The sequence below is a fragment of the Heliconius melpomene genome, chromosome 21 (genome assembly GCF_056956725.1).
Source record: "Heliconius melpomene rosina isolate 202511_hmr_F chromosome 21, ASM5695672v1, whole genome shotgun sequence".
Taxonomy (NCBI): Eukaryota; Metazoa; Arthropoda; class Insecta; order Lepidoptera; family Nymphalidae; genus Heliconius; species Heliconius melpomene.
The window spans coordinates 3,938,164-3,960,432 of NC_140409.1; the positions used below are offsets into that span (position 1 = coordinate 3,938,164).

General features: G+C 31.9%; 1 protein-coding gene and 1 long non-coding RNA gene across 4 annotated transcripts in view; both read left to right on the forward strand.

Annotated features, from left to right (window-relative positions):
• Window positions 1-1,327: 1,327 nt before the first annotated feature.
• LOC146526896 (uncharacterized) lies at window positions 1,328-7,542 on the forward strand. 2 transcript variants are annotated; one of them, XR_014879311.1, is made up of 6 exons: window positions 1,332-1,488; window positions 2,355-2,396; window positions 2,696-2,825; window positions 2,907-3,046; window positions 3,156-3,213; window positions 3,300-7,542. It is a non-coding gene; the product is annotated as an uncharacterized LOC146526896 (long non-coding RNA). The 2 variants fall into 2 exon arrangements; XR_014879312.1 differs by lacking the exon at window positions 3,156-3,213 and having other exon boundaries at window positions 1,328-1,488; window positions 2,355-2,825.
• A 6,679-nt stretch (window positions 7,543-14,221) lies between these two features.
• The window catches only part of LOC146526897 (frequenin-2), a 147,745-nt gene continuing 139,697 nt past the window's right edge, over window positions 14,222-22,269 (forward strand). For both annotated transcript variants that reach the window (XM_085206498.1, XM_085206501.1), the window contains exon 1: window positions 14,222-14,518. The gene's annotated coding sequence lies outside the window, so the exon portion shown is untranslated. The remainder of the gene's footprint in view (window positions 14,519-22,269) is intronic.

A 22,269-nucleotide genomic window follows, 5' to 3' on the forward strand; every position in this document is an offset into this window, starting at 1 on the left:
CATAAAGGTACGTTACAATTTGGTAGGGATACTTGGTAACTTAACGCAATAATAAGATTAATTTTGCGTTAAATCTTAACGTTAAATTTAGTGTTATTTCAAAACTAGCGGGAAAAGTAACGGTATAAATCATCCTTTTATTTTGTTACCGTAATGCGACGTTACCGTTAGATTTTATTTCGCTACCATTGCTCATTTTGTTAAAAACAAAGATGGGGCGTACGTATTATGGACTATACTATAATAAGACAAAAAAGTGTAATTCTACAATAAATATTTTTTCATAAAAGTAATTTACGTTAATATTGAAAATAGTAACGGAATTATAGTTTTATACGGCGGCTTAACTAAAATAGAAAATTAGTTTCATGGCGCAGCGGCACAAGGGTGTGACTGTAAAGCGACGGTTATGGGTTCGATCCCATTGAAATAGTTATTTATATTTATATTTCCATTTCTTCGCTCTGGTGTCGAGGCAAAGCGCGGCGTTGGATTTTGCCACTCAATACGCAATCCCTCCAGAAATCGCCAGAAAGTCAGGAACGGAGTGTCTTAACACTAGGTTCCCTCTGCCTACCCTGCTGTGTGCGGGATACAACGTAAAGCTAAAAAAAAGAGAAACAAAGAAAGTTTCACAAAATATTTTTTATATATAACATTTTATTCTAGAGGGTAGAATTGAAGAATGTGGTGAAGTCCATTGTTAGTTATATTCTTTTTATTTGCTAAACATATATTGTAATTATTTTTTATTAAATATTAAATTTGTTTTGTATGTACCTATATGGTGTTTTATTAAATACCTTATTATTATTTATTGTTTAAACAATCAGAATTTTTACACAATGATTTCAAGATACGATAGATATTTTAATTTTAATAAATGAAAATGAAAATTCAAATTCAAAACGGAGAAAAACGGAGACTACTTTTAGTTGTAATTTATTAACTTATTTTCAATTTAAAAAAAGAAAAATTCTAATGATTATTTTTATCGTTTCTATAGTATTGTTGTTTGTAAAAATGGCTGTTTTTATATTAATCAAATACCATTGATAATAGTGGCACCGATTATAGTGGCTATTTTTAATTATTGCTAGATGGAAAAATTTATTAAAATAATAAAATGATTTTTTCTATCTTTCAGTTTATTTGTTTTTGTGTAAAAAAAAAATGGCACTGGCATAAGACCATAAGCTAAAGGAAAAATCAATACTTCTCTTTATAAACCTCCTAGTATACACCCCGTGGGGTGTGGGGTGGGAAATGCCGTCACACATGCGCACCATACCTGAGCCAGGATCTAGCTACCTCGATCTGGGCTAGACCTTAGGCATTCTACTTTCTGCTCTGACACTATGATGGCGTATATTGTAAATTTTATTTTCTTTTTAGTTCTGTTTAGTGTATAGTTGTAACTAAATTAGATTATATCAGTTTTATTATGAATCATTAATATTCAAAAGTGGTGACCGGATTCTTCTAATTGTAAGTATTTTTGTGAAATCATAATATATTTATTTATAATATACATTTTATTAATGTATTATTATTTATTATATTAATATATATTATTATTTTTAATGTATGATTTTTTAAAAACATTTTATAACGTGAAACAGTGTTTGGTGCGATCGTGCATTAATATATGCGAATATGATATTAGGTATATTCTTAAACTTATTTATAACTAATGCTGGTGCATTTATATTACTTATTAGCAAAATGGCGATTGATAATTTCGCACGGGCGTCGTTTCTTTGCGACTGCGCCGTTACTATTAATATGGACCTTGTTCGCGATTGCGCCGATGCTCCTTGATGCAACCCAAAATGGCGATGCATCGATTTTTACATTTGCTAAGAAATACTTATAATATGATATATTCGTTTCAATTTGTTGAGAAATAAAAAAATAAATAAAATACTTTAGATAAAATAAAAAAACATGATTTGCATTAATTATTAATTATACATAGCTTGTCGTACCTCGCGTCTGCGCTTTAAATGAAACGCACCCGACTAATAAAGTTCTTAAATATACTTAGTACTCGTACATTATCAATAGAGCATGTAAGCTTCAAATAACTTTCCCTACGTTCTCAGAAACATTCACTGCTCACTCTTTGTCGTTTTTGTCTAATTCCTTGAATATTAAAGCTGCTTCCTTGAATATTAAATGGTATTCTTTACCAATTGAGATCTTGCCAAACGTTTACAAAAGGCACTCTTGTTGTATATTTTAGTTTACATATGTAATGTGTGCAATAAAAAATATTGTATTATGTATTGGGTGATAACACTATTTTATTTCAATGTGCATTTATATTTATAAAATTATATTTTTTGTTTCAGTGTGAATGATCCAATCCAGAAATCGACAGAAATATATTAGGAACTAGCGGCCCGCTCGCGGCTACACCCGCGTGAACTATGTTATTATTAATTTCTGTCTTCATGACTACGTCCTAGTGACGTCTATGCAAAATTTGAGACTCCTAGCATTTGTAGTAACGAAGTTTCATACAAACTTTCAACTCCAAAAACAACCCTTTAGAAGTCGAATATTGCAAATTCCCGTCTTAGCGAGCACCTACGTCCTATAAATAACTCCTATGCAAAATTTGAGATTCCTAGGACATGTAGTTTCTGAGATATCGTGATGAGTGAGTGACCTTTCGATTTTATATATATAGATTAATCAATCAAAACTAACACCGGTGCCTTTAGTTTCTGAAGTTAATACGGAACTACAGTTTTACAGAAACAATAAATAACAAGATGGTTCACATCTCAGATATTAACATCTTTAGCGTCGACGACTCGGTAAATATAAAATATAATATTTATATAATCTGATTTAATTTTAAAGAAAATAAATAACAATTTTATTGTAATATTTCGCAGTTGTCCAATTATACACATACAACTCTTGGAAACATTTGGCAAAGTCAAATTTATATGAAAGAACACATTACTGGACATCCTGGACACCCATGCGTAGTAATCAGCCACACTGACACTGGAGGCTGACGGAGAGTTTGAAGGTAGTTATAATATATCTATATATATATATATATAGTAACATATTTAATTTTAATTAAACTTCGTTGATGTTTGTTATGTGAATTTATAGAAAGTTAAATAAATTTTTAGGTTCTCCGACAACCTCGTCCAAAACTGGGATCATAAAACGCAGAGAAATACGAAAAATGTAATCTATAATTTATTCATCTATAATTTATATATATTAAATTAGATAATATATCGATATATTAAATATATTGCGCTATTTTACAGAAAAGAAGGACATTCAATGCGACAGCTTTATGACAACAGGCCTTCCACGATGAAGATATTCTCTGGTCACCAGCAACCAAAGGCAAAATTATTGTAAAATGTTTTCTCATAAGTGAGCGATGTAATTGATTAATATTAGTGTTAAATCGTTAAATAATAATCAATATAATATTTTTTCTAAAAAAAAAAAAACTAAAAACAAAAAAGTATATTATAATAATTTATCATCGTCTTCCTCGTTAAAATAGCATTTCATTTTTATTATTTTATTATATATAATTTTAAAAATAAAATTAATGTTTATTTATTTGTATTTCGTATATTAAAACAAATTATATTACTTTATGATAGAGAGAGAGAGAGAGAGAGAGCTGGGATTTTTTTTTTGAAATCTATATTTTGTTATTTCGTATTTAAATCAAAATTATTAATCATTTTTAGTTAATGTTAAAAAATGTGGGCTATTGATGTTATATTTAAAAAATGTTAACTATTAAAGTCTCTATTTATATAGCATTTAAAGAACATCAAATGGTGAGTAAATCTAGATTATTAGTTGTAGTGAAAAGACGATTAGATATCGCGTAGATTGTTTAATAAAACAAATGAGATATCTTTGTACATATTGCATAGAAGAAGCTACATATATTTGCACCATATTCAGTTTATTTATAGTTTAAACATTATTCATTCTTAAGCTTATTATTAATATAATTTCTAAATATCAAACAAAGTATTATATTATTTTTTATTGAATGAATATTTTTTTAATTATAATTTTTCACTTGGTTTTATAACAGCATTTGGATGTTTACACTTGAATATGAATGTGATATAATTATATAGTTTCTTCTAAAGATATCTCCTCAAAATTTTATCTTCTAATGTTCTATCTCTGTCTCGCTTTTTCAATAATTTGCAAAACTCGGTATATTAATATTTATAAAGAAATATTATTTCTTGATTAGTATAAGAATTAGGTCGTGCTAATCTATAGGTTACGTGCCACCGGTCACATACCACCAAGTAATTCTGTCTATCATCCATAACGCTAAAATGAGAATGAATACCTTGTTAGTACAGTGGAGGCCAGTCATCAAAGTGTGCTGCAAAATCGACTAGTTGTGGGTTCGATCCCCACTCGAGGAAATGAAATAATTATTTAAATTTATATCTTGATTTCTTCGCTCTGGTGTCGAGACGAAGCGCGGCGTTGAGTTCTGCTACTCAACACCTAATGCCTCCAGAATTCGGCAGATAATGGGAAACGGAGTGTCTTAACATTAGGTTCTCTCTGCCTACCCTGCTGTATACAGAATAAAAAAATAATCAAGTCTATTCACACACCTATAAATTAGCTTAGTTCCTATTAGGATTAATATAATGATAGGTTAATATCTATAGTATAAGTGACATATGAAAGTTGCAAATCCCATGAAGTGGCACGCGTCACGCGCACAGCACGTGACAGCTACGGGCAGTAGTGTGTAAATACGCAGAAGTAGAACTAGAAGTAGAAGTAGATAACATTCTTCTCGATTCTTTATTCTTTATGTTGTTGTTAACGTCTTGATTTTGTTTGAAATATGTTGATCGTAATTTTTTTAGTCACTTATTGTGTATTTTTTTTTTATTTTATGAATTTTACTTTATTTTACGTACTTAGTTTATATATTAGTTTACATTAATTATGCATTAAATTAAAATTAAATGTGTTTGATTAACTAAAATTATTTCGTTATGTTATGTTAATAATTGTACACAAATATAACACTGTTGTCTGTTATTGGTATAAACTTGTCTTAAGCAATTAGATATTAATTAATCGGCAAGATTGAGTAAGCTGTCTCGCCTTGAACTTGAACGGAAAATGATCGTAGTGTGTAAATACGTAGCGGCTGCTCCTCAACCAGTAGCAGTAGATAGACAATGTAGGGTTTACTCTAGTTCTATGGTAGCACTATTAGGACAATTTGCTATTAAATATATTATATTGAAAAAAAATACTTATTATGAAGATATAAAAAGTTTATTTTTTGAGCTACTACTTATATTTTACTAAATAATAGCTAAAATAAATAAACTACAAAAAAAAATTTAAAACAAAATATAAAATTTTCAAAAATATGAATAAAAGAATATGTTAGTTATTGTAAAGTTTAAGTAAGTTGTAAGCTACATATTTTTTGTACTTTTATAGTTATAAATAATCTTGTATATACAATAGGGTGAAATTTCGCATATACTCGTACATTCATCTAAAAAATGAAATAATTAAATACAGAGATTTTGTTTAACCTGCACTTAACAGGGTCGGCAGATGGGGAATCTGGGAACCTAGTGTTATAAAACGCAGTTACTATTAAGACACTTCCGTTCCCCACTTCCCATTGCGTGCTGAGAGGTGGCACTCAATGCCGCGCTTTGCTTCGTTACCAGAGAGAGGAACCCACACCCTTCTCGTTAACAGTCGCACGCTTGTGCCCCTGGGGCACGGCGGCGTGTTATTTACTTCACCCTATTTTATATGCAAGGTATACTAGGAGTAAAGTATTATTTTTTGTAAACCTTATACGCAGGTCATAGTGTCGAACAGAAAGAGGATGAACTATTTACCCTAAGTTGGCGTTATACAATCAATAACCGTATTCATTTTGATATGGAAGTTGTCTGTATTAACTTCGATATCTATTATTCATATTTGTTTCCGTTTATTTCTTGTGTTATTGTTATGGGACGTTTCTAAAGTGATGGTGAGAGTTTGTAGTTTTATTTTTTGGAGTGGATAAATATTCGTGGTGGAAGGCCCCCTGGTCTCGTCTGACCTTTTCCGATCCTTCTGGTTAAGAAGTCATTCTGAAGTAGTTTTCTACTTTATGAAATTGATGAGATGGGATTTTTAGTACTTTGTAATAGGGTACTAAATAGATTCTTTAATAGATTACATTTTTCATGATTTTTGCTTCTAATTATGTCCAATTATTCTCAGTAGTTATTTTACTGCCTTTCTATATAACAATTATTTTAGTGTTATTAGATCTATTATGACCCATTTTTTTACGTCATGTTATGACGGTACTTATTTTAATTCTGCTTCTAATACTTTATATATCCTTAGCTTTTTTTACGGTTATTTAAACCAAACCTAATCTATATAAGAATATACTAATATTTCATATTAATCAGCTATAAGGATTTTTCTTAAAAGATTTATCTTTAACTTTCTACGCTTTGCTCGGTGTTCTCGCTTAGGCGTTGTTGCTTCTAAAGATGAAGATAGGAGTACTGGTTGAAATAACTCAATTTTCCTCAAACTTGAAAATTAAAGAGAAATGGAAAATCTAATAATTGTAATTACAAAACGCTCCTCGCTTAGCATTTTCAACGCAAATAGTAATTAGAAAACGGTAAAGTGTATACAGGATGTGATCTGACTCATACCTTATCTTTGGAGGTTAACACATTTTCATTTTGATAAACATTTTTGAATAATAATCGTATATCCTAGTTGTTAGTATCAAGATCTTAGTTTTTTAAGGAATATTCCTGAGATTTAACCTAAAATTTTCTCATAATTCTACCACTTTTTTGGTTCTCGCTCTAGATCGTTTAAATTTATTACAAATAATACGAAACTGCCACCAGTTAATGCCTAAGTTAAAAAAAAAGTTCTGGAAATTCTTAAAAAAATATAATTTTGAATCTAATATTTGATACAGTCGTTTGATACGAATTATTAAGAGACATGAAAATTATTTGGTTTTAGTTGCATCTTTATAATTAAAAGATGCTTTTCTTACAAGCTTTATGTTTCTATTAACATGTTTCTCTTTATTTATTTTTCATCTACAATTTTGATTGTTTTAATATTTAAGATATTTCTTTATAAGAACAACTAACATTTTTTCCTAATAACTCTGCCGCGACCGTATATAATATTAGTTATAAGTCAATATTAATCGTTAGAATAAGAATTTTTAATACTACACTATTATTATGTATTGTATTACTATATTTTAATTTATTATTTTATTTTGTCTCATAAATAATGTTGTTAAACTTTGTTTAAGTTTTTGTTAATTTAACTAATATATTTAATTAATTCAATATGTTTTATTACATTATTTTCAGGTAAAATACTATTTAAACTATTATTATTATTTTAAGTTTTTTTTTGAGATTTGTCATTTTATTTAGTATAAAAGTTTTAATTGTCTATATATTAATAAATGTTGTGATCTCTTATATTGTTTTATTACACGTTGAGTTTCGCCAGACAAATAAATCTCGGATTATATCGACACAATAAATAAAAGAGGAGTGTTGTCTGCTGTCTTCTGCACAAAATGTGACTGTAAAACCGACTGGTTGTGGGTTCAATCCCCACTCGAGTAGATAAAATATTTATTTCCATTTATATTTCCATTTCTTCGCTCTGGTGTCGAGGTAAAAGCGCGGTTGAGTTCTGCTACTCAACACGCAATGCCTTCAGAATTCGGCAGAAAGTGGAGAACGGAGTGTTACACTAAGTTCCCTCTGCCTACCTTGCTGTGTGCGGTATCCCGTACCTAAGCACAGTACAGCGTCAAGCTGATAAAAAAGCTTTGGTATATGCTATAAGGCACAGTGATAATCACGTATTATCACGGAGAGTTTCCGGTAAAATACATGTTAATATATAGAGGTATAGAAAAGAGGAAATTAATGTTTTTTTGTCTTTATTTTAAAATAATTTTATATGACTATCACATTTTGTTATAAATACTCATAGTTACATTTAATAACCAATTGACGTTTGATAGTTCGTATCGAACTCGTAGTAGATCTGGTAAATGATACGATAAAATCGGAGAAATATGTTGTTATATGTTATACTAGCGGACGCGCGCAGCTTCGCTTGCGTAATTAGGGGTGAATTCTAATAAACCACGAAACATGTGTTCAATGAAATATTTTTAAGTCTAAATTTAAAATTTTATAAAAATCGGTGGCGATTTAAAGATTTTTCCATACAAACTTTCAACCCCTTATTTGCACCCTTAGGGGGTGAATTCTAGAAAACCATGAAACATGTGTTCAATTAAATACTTTTAAGAGTTAGAATTTCAAATTTTATAAAAATTGGTGCCGATTTAAAAAAAAATCTATACAAACTTTCAACTCCTTATTTGCCCCCTTAGGGGGAGAATTTTAGAAAACGATTAAACACGTGTTCAATTAAATACTTTTAAAAATCTAAATTTCAAATTTTATAAAAATCGGTGCCGATTTAATTTTTTTTCCATACAAAATTTGAACCCCTATTTCACCTTAGGGTAAAAATTTTTCAAAATCCCTTCTTAGTGGATGTCCAGATTACGAAAGTAAACATCTGTTCAAATTTCACGTTTCTACGCACAGCGGTTACGGCTGTGCATGCGTCTTACCTCAGTCAGTGAGGACAAGTCCTTTTATAATTATAGATAAGATGAAGACAAGTAATTTAAGTTAAGATTAAATCAGCAAATATTGTAATTATATATATATTATATCTCTACTTTACGCTTAATTTCTCAATAGATTTTTCCTTTTTTATTTTATCTTGTTCTTTAGCTTCACTCTTTAACCTTATCTGGGTAACCAGGACAAACTCTACGGTCTCTGTATGCCTCTTTTATGTTCTGTTCTTTTTTTTTCGTTTCCTCTTTTACTTCGTTCATTGTCATTAATTTCTTTGTACATAGGTACCATCTTATGCTTTTTACTTAAACTTTCTCTATTGTCATATCTCTCTGCCTTTTTTTGCCTGCCTCACTCACGGTTTCTCTAAAATCTTTATTAATTATCTCTGTTTAATATTTCAATTTAGTTTATTTTTAAGATTCTTTTAACAACAATGCAAGTGACATGAGGTTACTTATCTTTTGTTACTTATTTGGTGCCCTCTAGACTATTCTTTATAAATTAAAATACAGAATGACAGTCGTCACACGAATGTGTATCAAGGAAAAACTATAGATGGCGTATAAAGAATTTCTGAATGTAGCGTTTAGTTTTGCTAACAGATGACAGCGTATACCTAAGAAAATTATATGTTTCTGACAATTTAAGCCAACTAAGGGTAGGTAGTGATTAATAATAGGTAGATAAAGTATGGGCAATAAATCGATGAGATCTAATATCCATGCAGCCTCTACCTTTGTGATGCTGATGTCTTGTCAATTTGCATGCTATTGAAGTTAGCTTGAATATGAGCCATCCTTGCCTATTAAAAGTTAGAAATTGAATTTTTGTGATCATTTTATGTCAGACGATAGGGCTTTATAATGAAGTTGCGGTAAGTTTTATCTACATATAGGTACTTTCAAGTCTCAGGTTAAATTATTTATTATTTTCCAAGTTTTCCAAGTTCCATAAAAATCTCTCGTTTTTACAAAAACTTCCCACTTTCTGGCGAATTCTGGAGGCATTGCGTGTTTAGTGGCAGAGCTCAACGCCGCGCTTTGCCTCGTCACCAGTGCGAAGAAATGGAAATATATAAACGTAAATAAATATTTCACTTCCTCGAGTGGGAATCGAACCTACAACCGTCGCGTTACATGGACGGCCTCGAGTGTAAATTAAAAACAAATTTAAACTTTTCTGTACCTATTTACTATATTTTAGTCTGTTGCTTGTGAATACACTTCACTTGACCATTTCAATCGGGTTTAATGAAAAGAGTTTGCAATTTTACTAAAACACTTTGTATATAAATGCAGCAGAGGTAATTTGAATCGAGTTGGTTGCGAGTGCTTCGAGCTTCTCTTTCCGGAACGAGATCACTCCAGCACCTGCACAGTGAACACATGAAATGGTAAAAAGTCTTTCTCTTTTTTTAAAAAAAAGTTGGGTTGAAATTTTAAGTAGTATTAAAGCTACTTGAAACTTTTTTCACATTTTAATTAGATATCGTAATTCTAAAAATAAAATATTAACCAAAGCATCCTCCTAAAACAAACTTTTAGTCAAAAATATATAATAAAAAGAAAATAATAATTGTATGCAACTGCAAAAGTCACTGTTTTTATAAACTTTTGCTGTTTCATAAAATTATTATTTTAAGCTTAATATAACTTACCTTTTGAACAAAAGCTTGTTCATAAAAATGCTTAGAAATTCGGATATTACCTATTTGTTTATGTTTCTTACTTCAGAAATCTTTCTCCAATATTTTCATATTATATATATTTTTTGATATTTTCAAATTATATATGTATATTTTTTCACGCTGTATCCTTCACGTAGCAAGTTAGGCAGAGGTAGCCTAATGTAAGACACTCCACTCTCTACTCTCCGCTGAATTCTGGAAGCGTTGCATTTTGGATGGCGAAACTCAACGCCGCGCTTTGGCTCGACACCAAAGCGAAGAAATAATCAATCGACATAAGCTTGTGTCTTGCGCCACGACTGGCCTGTCTTATTATATAAACTATTATTATAATCCTATAATATTACTAGAGATTTGCTTATAATTTCGATTTGTATTTTTTTTTACTATTTCTTATTTTGTATTTCACTTACTAGAAGTAGTGGGTGGCTTATCTCTATATATAATAAAACAGTAAAAATATGTTGTCTGTAAAGTTCAGTTCTTAATATATGGCGTTTCGAGTTTAAAGTTGTTACTGAACGAGTTAATTAAATTAAGTCTGTCAAATGTGTTGACAAATGACTGTCAGTCAATTCTGTTTATTAAATGAATTATCATGTAAGTAGTTCACATGGGCGGGCCGCTAGTCCAGAATAAAATAAATGGTGCAATATAAAAAGGAGAACAGTGAGCTGATATACTTCTAAATTTTCTCTAAGCTTTTAACTTTTTGCTTTAATCTTTTTCTAAGCTTTATGCTGTATCCCGCATACAGAAGGGGAAGGCAGAAGGAACCTTGTGCTAAACACACCTCTCCCCACTTTCTGCCAAATTCTGGAGACATTGGCAGAGTTCAACACCTCGCTTTACCTCGACACCAGAACAAAATATAGAAAATATAAATATAAATAAATATTCCATTTATTCGAGTGGGGATGGATCGACCCCACAACCAATTGCATACAGTATACTCACACTTTGTGCCCCTCCGCCGTGACTGGCCTCTAAACATACGAGTATTTCCTATATTTTTATATTTATATTTTATATATGCACAGAATATTCTTATAACATTTTTATTTTACTATAAATAAATATTATAATGATTTTAGTTTGCAAAGATTGGCATACAAAAGATCTCGAAATAGGAAAATATGCCAGCGAGCCTGAATAAGAGCCTATAGAGGCGTCAATTTCTCGTGGCACGAGATAAGTTACCAGTCTAACGCGATTCAATTATAGACAAAATTCTAAAGATTCTATAAAGACTTATAAAGTAGATTTTTATTTTTCTGGTATTTTTGTTACCATCTATAGTTAGCACTTTCAGTAGTTTCAGATATGAGAGAGAGAGAGAGAGAGGGAGAAGGATATTTTTATCTGTCCTATTAATTAGTTTTTACTTGGCATTTTAAGTTGTAAGTTGTTAGTTGGTGGAAACGTTGCGTGTTGAATGGCGGAATTTAACGTCACGACTAGTTGCGGCTTCGACCGCCACTCGAGGAAATGAAATATTTAATATTTTCATGTCTTCGCTCTGGTGTCGAGGCAAAGAGCGGCGTTAAGTTCCGCCACCTCTACACACAATGTCTCCAGAATTCGGCGAAAAGTGGGCAACGGAAAATTAGGCTCCCTCTATGTGCGGGATACAGCGAGAAACTGATATTAATATATATTGATTAATATGTACGTACGTAAATTGATTTGGAATATTATTCGATCATATTCAAAAGATTCACTGAAATCCATGTAGTAGTCTCTAGAAACTAAAACGGTTTGCGTCATATATCACAAACATCACTGCGGTTTTGTCAGTTAAAGTAACAAGCAGACAGTTTTGAATTATTGCTGTTGAAATTATGTGTATATATGTACGTACATACATGTAACTACTTATGAAATAATATTATTTTTAAACTATATGAAAAATGTGAAAGTTTTTCTTTCAAACTGTGGTTTTTAAGAAATGACAACGTGGCGACGCGACGTGGCATTGAAAACGAGTTTTGTAATTTCCATTTTGAAAAAAAAAAGTATTTGTATATGAATTAGGAAATAAAAAATGGCGAGTGAATGAAGTGAATGAGCATTCATTATTTTATTACGTTGAACTATTTTTAATCTCACAAGCTCTGTCTTATTTTTTTTAGTTTTCCACTGCATCCTGCCAGTGGTAAAACAAACCTGAGAACCTAATATTAAGACACTTCGTTCCCATTAAGGCACTTCCTTTCCCCAATTTCCACCGAATTCTGGAAACACTGCGAGTGAGCGAGAGCGAAGGCCGTAACTCACCGCCGCCCATTTTCACCGGATGTTATCACCGCCGTCCACGACCCCGCTTAACAACATAGTAGCTACAGGTGCGTTGCTAAGTCCCCGAACCCAAGTCGTATCGACCTGGAAAAACTGCCGCAGGTAGATCATTCCACAGTTGCTTGGCGCGTGGAACGAAGCTGATGATGATGAACCTGGACTGTTCTTTACGTATATTGTAAAAGCTAAGTCTAACCAGTAAAATAACTAGCAATAGTAATTTTCTACAACTTTATACGAAATCTTCATCAAATATATCAACGAAGAACTATTATGTGTACTAAGCTTATCAGAAGTCGGTAGCGATATTACTTGTATTGTGCACCTTTGTTCGAATACGCACTTCTACGGCTTATTTCTTCCAGCTCTCCAATATAGCGAGAGCGGTATTACTTGGGATTTGGAGAGCAATGCATCTTTTAATATTAGGTATTATTGATAGCATTTACAGTTTCATATTTTTACCTACTTAGTAACAGTTCAGTTCAGTTCAGTTCTATATTTATGGCGCTTCGAGCGTGCCAGTTGAGCACTAATCACTTCGCCAATGTCACGTTGTATGGAGAACACGCAAAGGATATTGTACAAACATATATAGTAAATTAAATCTCTTTCAATCTAACATTTATTTTATTTTTTTTGTCAGTGTCACCGGTAAGTGGTAAATGATCACCTCCGTTCACTATCTGCACCACCAGAGGTGATACAGGTACGTTGAGGATCTTCATGGTGAAGATAGATGTGCTTTTTGAATATCCAGAATACCAGTACACTCCGTATTGGTATTATAGGACATATATTTTTTTACCATACAGGTATTTTACTTATACGAAAAATATTATTAAAAATAAAAAATAAAGATAAGCGGTTTGAAATCTTCCATCGAGCCTTGTAATCTTTTTAACGGATTTTTCCTCATAGGAAAACAATATTTAAAAAATTGATGATTGCGACGATGGATGAGCGACTTGTTTGCAAGAGAATGTTATAACGTAGAGCGTATTATCTATATAAAAGCGATATATTTCCCTTTTCGTAAACCAGAAATAAATCAAAACAAAAGAACAAACATGAATTATAGGAGTAGAAAACTAACAAACTATTAAGATAAGTTTTTTTTTTTTCATTCCGTTGCTACCCGAACGAGCAAATGAAAATATAAAATAATTCTTTTTCCGATCGGATCCCACATCCGTCGCGTTTCGGCTTCAATATAATACAAGTAATATGTTCTGATATTGTCTCATTCAATTATTATGTTCAAGAACAACTTTAATTCTAGAGCGCTAAGACCCTAAAATACATGGAGATGACGCAGCTAGTCCATAAACTGGCAACACTTGACAAAAGCATCCAACGCAAGCTCAGCTTATCGGCGCGCGCGTCCCAGGTCTAAAAGGCCGCGTCCCATTGCGGCGACAAAGCATAGCGCATGTGCGAAACAGCTTTATATAACGGCGGGCCGATCAAAAACAAGAGCGATCCATGGACTAACGTCCGTTGGAAACTTTACTCATTCATCTTTTCCCTAAAAGAGGGGAGCGGGGCTCGGGCCGCTGCGCTACTCCGCGTTACGTAAGCCCTGGCGAGGGTGACGCCGATTCCTAGTCGGGTCGCCCTAGCGTACGGACCTGTGTCGAAGTACCCTCCCGATCCCTCCGGACGGACGACGCTCGTCCCAAGCCGCGTTTCCGTCACTCTCGCACAGCAAAACCAACTGGAAGCTATTTTTGTTAAAAAAAATAAACTTTCAACTTCAACATCTCTCCAAGTTTTCTGGTCTCCGGCGAAGGTAAGTTGCAATTTTTAATTATTTTGTTTCTGTTCATAGAAATTATTTGTTATATAACATTTTTATTGCTTTGTTTTCTGTTGTCGTCTTTTTTTTAGGTTTTCTTTCTATTTGTTTTTGATGTGTGCTGAGCGAATATATTATTACATTCTTAATATGAAGTGGCCTTTGTATTTTATTAATTTATTTTTCATATTTATTTATTTATTTAGTTAAAACAAAATTATAATATTTTAATATATGATGAAAGTGCACGCGAAAATATAACAGGAGAATTACAACTATTTTTTGTAACTCTATATCGATTTTAACCTAAGTGTTTAAAAGAATATTATAATAAATTATAAAAAAAAATTACAAAGCCTTATAAACAGTAAAGGTAGGACACCTTAAAATAACGATTGTCCCTTAGAAAAGTCGCGTGTTTTTCCACGCTAGGCAAACATTATATTAGAATATGTTAGAACGCAGGTGCTATAACACGGCGCGAGGTCGCGCGGGTGCCAGAAAGTGCTTAGAGCGGACGATAATCGACGTAAGCCCTGCTCTTTAAGTAGTTAAGCCGGTAGCTTGTAACGTATCATATTAAAGTAGACATAATATACGAGTGAAACATTTGTTTTAAATATCTTTTATAACAACATATTATATATTATTAATATTCTTTAAAAATATAAAAACATACTCTTCCGTCGGCGGAATCAGGATCTAAGCCATCGGTGGCTAGGGTTCCAGAGAGAGGAACCTTCTCGCAATACGTAAACTCAAGTAAAACTGTCTTCTACATCTGGTTCTTGATCCAACACCTAAGTTATCACCTCTTAAGATGTTGGTTGAAGCTTTTCACTGTTAAGCCGTTATCTGAAACCAGTATCGTCGTAATGGTAGTGACATTGGCATCCCACATGGGATACCATTATACCTATTATTAAAAGACTATAAGATAGGCCGTCGTAGTTCAGGGGTACAAAAGTGTAACTTTAAGGCGACTAATATTTTTATTTGTTCTTACATTTCTTCTGCTCTGGCACCAAGGTAAAAACCCGGCATTTAGTTCCGCCACTCAACACTGCCTCAAAAACACAGAAAAAAACGGAGTGTTTTAACACTAATTGCCCTCTGTCTAACCCGCTATGTACGGGATACAGCGTGAAGCTTATTTATTTAATTTTATTTATAAGAAGGACATCTTATTTATAATACAAAAAATAATGGAAACAAACGAATGCAACGGAACTGTGAAACCGTGTCTCTTCGTAGCCCGTAGCTATTCTCGTAGAGGCCTAATAAAGTACCAATAATTTTTGCACGACTTCATCCCGAAGGTTGTATTCCTTGATTAATGCTCTGAAGGGAGAGGGCTGCCGTTATCTCCATTGTTGTGGAACGACGCTTTTTCTTTGCCAAGAAGATACGTTAATGTTTTAAATGAAGGCAAAAGATAAATTATTTAATAAATTTAAGTCTTATAGCAATTTAATATGGATAAATTATTGCTTGCTTATCATTTACAAGTAAATAAACGTTAATATAAATACAATAATTGTGAGAAATAGGTTTCAACTTCAACATAGAAATCAAATAAATTATGTTTTTAGAAAACTAACAGACTGAATGACAAATAGCAACTGTCGTAATTTATTTTATGAATGTATTTGTATTAAAACTTAAGTTAATGTTTTGGTCCAAAATAGTTTTAATGGGAAGTCAACAAATTGACGAAATAAAACAAGTCGATTTAAATCACTTCCTTTGTTAAACATATAGCTACCCCTTTGTGTAATTAACTAAGCGATCTTATCTACGTTTATATATAAAAAATACATAAACATGTGACGATAATAAAAATGTTGAATATTTAAAAATCTTATATATTGAATTTGAGGCCGTAGTGGCACAGGGGCAAAATGGTGTGACTGTAACACGACGGTTCTGGGTTCGATTCCCACTCGTGGGCAGGTTTCGAGCGTGGGCAGGTTTCCTCTGCCTACCCTGCTGTACTGCGGGATACGGCGTGAAACTGATTTATTTATTAGATTTTATAATATATGGAACTTTCGATCGACTGTCCATGTATAATTGGTTGAAGTATGAAACTAGCAATTATTACTAGACATGCTACATTTAGGTACGACATTGTAATAATAGAACATACTCGTATGTTAGTCTTCTACATCGTACAACTATTTTCAATTATAAAGTTTTTAAATTATAGAGCGCTACGCTATTAAAATTATATCATTGTGACAAAATCCCGCCCTACAATTAAAGTTTATAGTTTAGACTCACACCTATTCCTTGTGGGGGTTATTAATAAACATTTATTAATTTTGTCATTTTGGAAAATTAAATTCAAATGACATTTAAATAACGCGACTGGTTGTGGGTTCGATTTCGGCTCGAGGAAATTAAATATTTATTTAAACTAAATTCTAATAATGTAAATTCTTTCGCTCTGGTGTCGAGGCAAAGCGCTGTGGAGTTCCACCAATCAAAACACAATGCTTCCAAAATTTGGCGGAAAATAGGGAACAGATTACTCTATTAGTCTTAACACTAGGTTCCCTCTGTCTACCCTGCTGTGCGTGCGCAATACAACGGGACGCTGATTAAGTAAAATAAATACAGCCATCCAAAATGAGAATCAATTTTTCTGAAAGGTATTTAATTTTGATCAAAGAATGTATGGTGATTTAAAAATATCTACGTTTGATCTCTGGGGAACTTTTCACATTAAGAAACTCCGAGACGGAGGAGGATTAAAGGAATAATTTCTTATAAAGTTGTATTAGACATAGATAGGCTGTCAAAATTTTGCGCAATTAGAAGGTATAAGGGATGTTATCTTTCACATTTTTTTTTATATTCATGAATTTGTTTTTTTTGGAGTTTTTTATATGTTAAGTAATTTAAATTACGCTTTTTTTATATTAAATACTTTTTTTATCCTATCGTCAAATGCAAAGTAATTAGGGTTAGAGCCACTCTGACGGCAGGTACAGTGAGTTACATCTATAACCGTCCTCGATAAATAAACTATTCAACACAAAAAATGTCCTTGTGCTCCTTTTTCATAACAGTTCTGCAATATAGAGCAGTTTTACCTTATTTATCTGAACAAGAAAAATAAGGAGAGTTTAGTGTTAAGACATTTCTTAATATTCCGTTTGTATTCTAGCGGTGGAACTTAAGGGCATTTTTAGTTCTAGAAATTTTATAACACAATAAAAAATATGCACCAAATTGCTTACGGTATTCAAAATTTGTTTTTTTTTAAACTTTATCGTAATTTAGGTTTGTAAAAATACAACTTCTCGCTATTTCCCGCACACAGCCGGGTAGGAAAAGGGAACCTAGTGTAACACTCCGTTCCCCACTTTCTGCCGAGGCTTTACCTCGACACCAGAGTGATGAAATAGAAATATAAATTTAAATAAATATTTCATCTCATCGAGTGGGGATCGAACTCACAACCAGTAGGTTTTACAGTCACACTTTGTGCCCCTGCCCTACGACTGGCCTCAACAGTTCGTAAAAATAATTATTACTATTCTACGAAAAAAATGACAAGCCTTACTAATTGAGAAGAACAGTTTCGAGAAATAATTGTGGCATTTAAATCATTCGATGCTTGGTGGTGGTCTTTCGCTATTACACAAGTTCATCTCAACTAAGGCTATGGCGCAGCGCCACAAACGTACCACTGTAAAAGTAACGATTATGGGTTCGATAGCCTCGGGTGGATGAAATATTTAATATTTTCATTTTCTTGCTCTGGTAATGAGACAAAGCGCGGCGTTAAGTTCCGCTACTAAATATGCAATGTCTCAATTTGAAATAGGTATGCATATTACTACTAAGTAGTAATTTCCTGTTTCTAGAATCATATTCGATCGAAAAGTGATGATTGGATAAGAAAAGATGGATTTAAATTTAGGATTTCTATAATACTTACCACAACCCTAAGCTATTCGTAGAACTGGTAAAGTTAAGTTGACGCATTTAAAGTTATAGTTAAGCTGAACTGTTCGGTTTTGTTAGGCAGTTTCAAAAGCCACAAACTTCATTTGCTAGTGATAGTTGAAACAATAGCATTTAGAACTTAGATTTACCACATTTTCCGATATACAAAAGAAATTGTCGTCGTTCTTATTAACGTAACTAAAGATGTTAGGTTAAATTAAAGAGAGAAGTCGGTATCTACCACATTTATTTCAAACTATAGAAAAATGTGTAATGCTTAACAAAAACTGTAAAGGAGATTTTTAAAAATGTAATAATTTTCACATGTTATGCAAAGAGGTATATTTTTAGGGTTCCGTACTTCAAAAAGATCTCTTTGTTTTTTGTCTGTCCGTCTATTTAGCGAATTTACCTATCCTGATTGATTCCGTGCAGGTGCCGAGCTGCAATTAATATCAAATTTGTGGGTTTACGGTCTCTTGAATTACAGAAAAAAATCGAGCTTCTAAGTTAACGCATTCTACAGCTACGAGCATCATCCATTACTGCTGTGTCAAAACCTATAGGGCACTTCCCTTGAACCTACAGTTTTGAAACTTGGTACAAAGGGAGAACTTACAAAAAAAAATTAAAGAAAAGATTCTAAAATTTAAAATTTATGGGTATTTCATAGAAAAAGAAAAATATTAAAAACTTATATTTGCCGTCGTTCATTTCATACAAAAAGAAAACCTACGATGGCCAACTTAAGTAAGTTACTGTATTCGTCCCGTAACTAAAACCTATATGATATATCCCCTATACCTACTATGAAAACCTAAATATGAAATTTGGCAAGTAGTGAGAATTTGCAGAACCAATGAAAAAAAAATCCCAAAAATGCAAATTTATATTTATATTATGTACAGATATAAACTATCCCAAACTTAAAATTACAGTTCAATCACTTAGTCACAGTTACACTATACAACATAATTTTGATTTATGGTCTCAAAGTTGGATGCTACGTCCACTATATCCAACGCCTTTTATACTGAAAATATGGCCACTCCTTGAGCTGATGATAGGATAATAATTGGAACTTGGAGTTTTATATACAAGAAAAAAAAAGACTTTAAAAAAAATCACGTCTTTCACAGTATATACCAACAATATAAAAATATATCAACTTAAATATTCAAAATTCAAATATTCAATATAACTTTTACATTTTTGCTTTTTATTGTATAGTTGAAAATAATATTTTGACAGGACATCTTTTTGATATGCATTCTCCTATTGTGTAATACTTCTATACCTATTCTAATAAGCTGTATTATAGATGCTCACGTGGAAAGCTATTGACTGTATATAAATATTATTGTAAAAATATTTCGAAAAAGATATTGTTAAAAGGTTCTATGTATAATATTTTTAATTTTGATATATTATATTTATCTATTTAATAAAATATAACATATATTATATATATATATATATATATATATATATTTATGACATTTTTAGTACATAAAAATAAAGTTTATTTTTTAACAGTAATAAGTCTTAAAAACTTCTTTTAAACGTTTGAAAAACTAATACGAATTCCTCTGGCTGTAGTAAGAGTATGTGAGCAATTTCTTGTCCATACTACGTCAATTGCCATTGTCACTTCTTTTTCTGTTGCACAGATGATGATAACATTTACAACATACAAATGAAGTTAACGATAACAAAAAACAATTATATTTTTTACCTTCACGCTGTATCCCGCACACAGCGGGGAAGTCTGAGGGAACTCAGTGTTAAGTTTCTCGTTCCCCATTTTCCGCTGAACTCTAGGCGATGGACCTTAACATCGCGTTTTGCCTCATCACCAGAGATTAATGTTAAATATTTAATTTCCTCGAGTGGGAATCGTACTCACTAAAATAGCCAATAGAAATTTAATTAAATTATAAGTTTATATAGCATACTTCTTCACGGCGACCGGGAAAGAACTTGTAATTTAATGGTTATCAGCACTTTATCACAACCAAGTCCGAACAAATATCGGGGAGGTCAACAAAAACTTTGTGTCCTACGAACAAACTCGCTAACTTCACTTAAATAATTAATTTTGTCATTAGATTTAATTAGTTTTAAAAGTAAGTTAAACAAATTGATTATCTTAAATAATGATTGATTTGTGTCTTCTAAATCTTTTAAATTGCTATATTTTGAGACATTCTGCACATATAAAGGTAATATTACATGCTATGTGAATATGGCATTCAGTAACTTATAAATTTTTATTTTAGTTAAAATATTTTTTTTCAGCTTCCCGCTGTATCCCGCATATAGCAGATTAGGCAAAGGGAACCCAGTATTAAATCACTCCGTTCCCCACTTTCCGCCTAATACGCGAGACATTACGTGAGTAACGGAACTTAACGCCAAGTTTTCTCTTGTCACCAGTACATAGAAATGAAAATATTAAATAATGCATTTCCTCAAGCGGGACTCAAATTTCGAATACATGGTTGATGGCCGATCTCCACTCGAGGAATTGAAGAATTCTGATTCTCCTCCTCTGGCCGAATACATCATATAAGATTCTTCAATATAAAAATATATTTTTAATCATTTCTAAAATACAGTTTTTAATGATATATAATATTTTACTTACATTTAAATTTTAAGAGATAATAATTATGTATGTAGGTACTATTTCTATCATATAAAGAGAATAATAAATCGTATAATTGTTACTCGCTGTATTTCCTTGTATAAGGCCATTGATTTAAATGGTTTGTTGAATGAATTAAGAATGTAAAAGTTTATATATGCATGTATTTTTCACAAATCTGATATAATATGCTTATATACTCGTATTCTTTCTTTATAATATACTATAATATACTAAGCCACTGGTTCCACCGCGTACCGCCGAACTTCAAGACATTGTGTGCTTTGCCAGATCGGAACCATGAAAACAATTTTAAATACAGTCGAACCGAACGAACAAAATATATAGTGTATAACAAATTATTGTGTAATAAACAACCGACGAAGTAAGAGTAGGATCCGAGGATTCCATGTCAATTTCAGGATTGCAGATTAATGGGAAGTATATATCTATACTAATATAATAAAGCGGAAGAGTTTGTTTGTTTGTTTGTTTGTTTGAACGCTAAGATCTCTGGATCTACTGGATCGATTTACTTTGTTTTTGTTTTATATGAAAGCTGCATTCTTCAGAAGTGCTATAGGCTATATAACATTACATTACACATATATACTAATATATTAAAATACTTTCTAATTTGACATGCAATTTATTCTGCCATGTTAATAACAACCGTCGTCGCTACGCGACCGCGTTCGTTACCGCGTCATTTTGATATTCATCCTTATGAAAATAAATATAATAGTCACTTTTAGCATTTCATCTAGATTGAAATTATATTTCTATAGAAATTATATTCTTATATTTCAAGCAGGCGTAGCCGCGTCCGGGTCCGCTAGTAACTTATAAGAATTGACAAACTTAAGTTTGTGATTAAGTTTAGCGTATGCACTTATCTTTTTCTATGAATTAGCTATTAATTTTCACTTTTCATTTTTTTATCTTTATTTGTATTGTAAATTCTCACACAGTGCCAGTTTCATAACTGTAGGTCCAAGGGAGGTCCCTGTGCGTAATGATTATAGGACGAACTTTGTGCAAAATGCAGTAAAAATCATGCATAAATGCTCGTATCTTGATTGCGATGACGTAGAAGCTAGATTTTTTTCTGGATTCAAGGGATCATGGATATCATCCACCC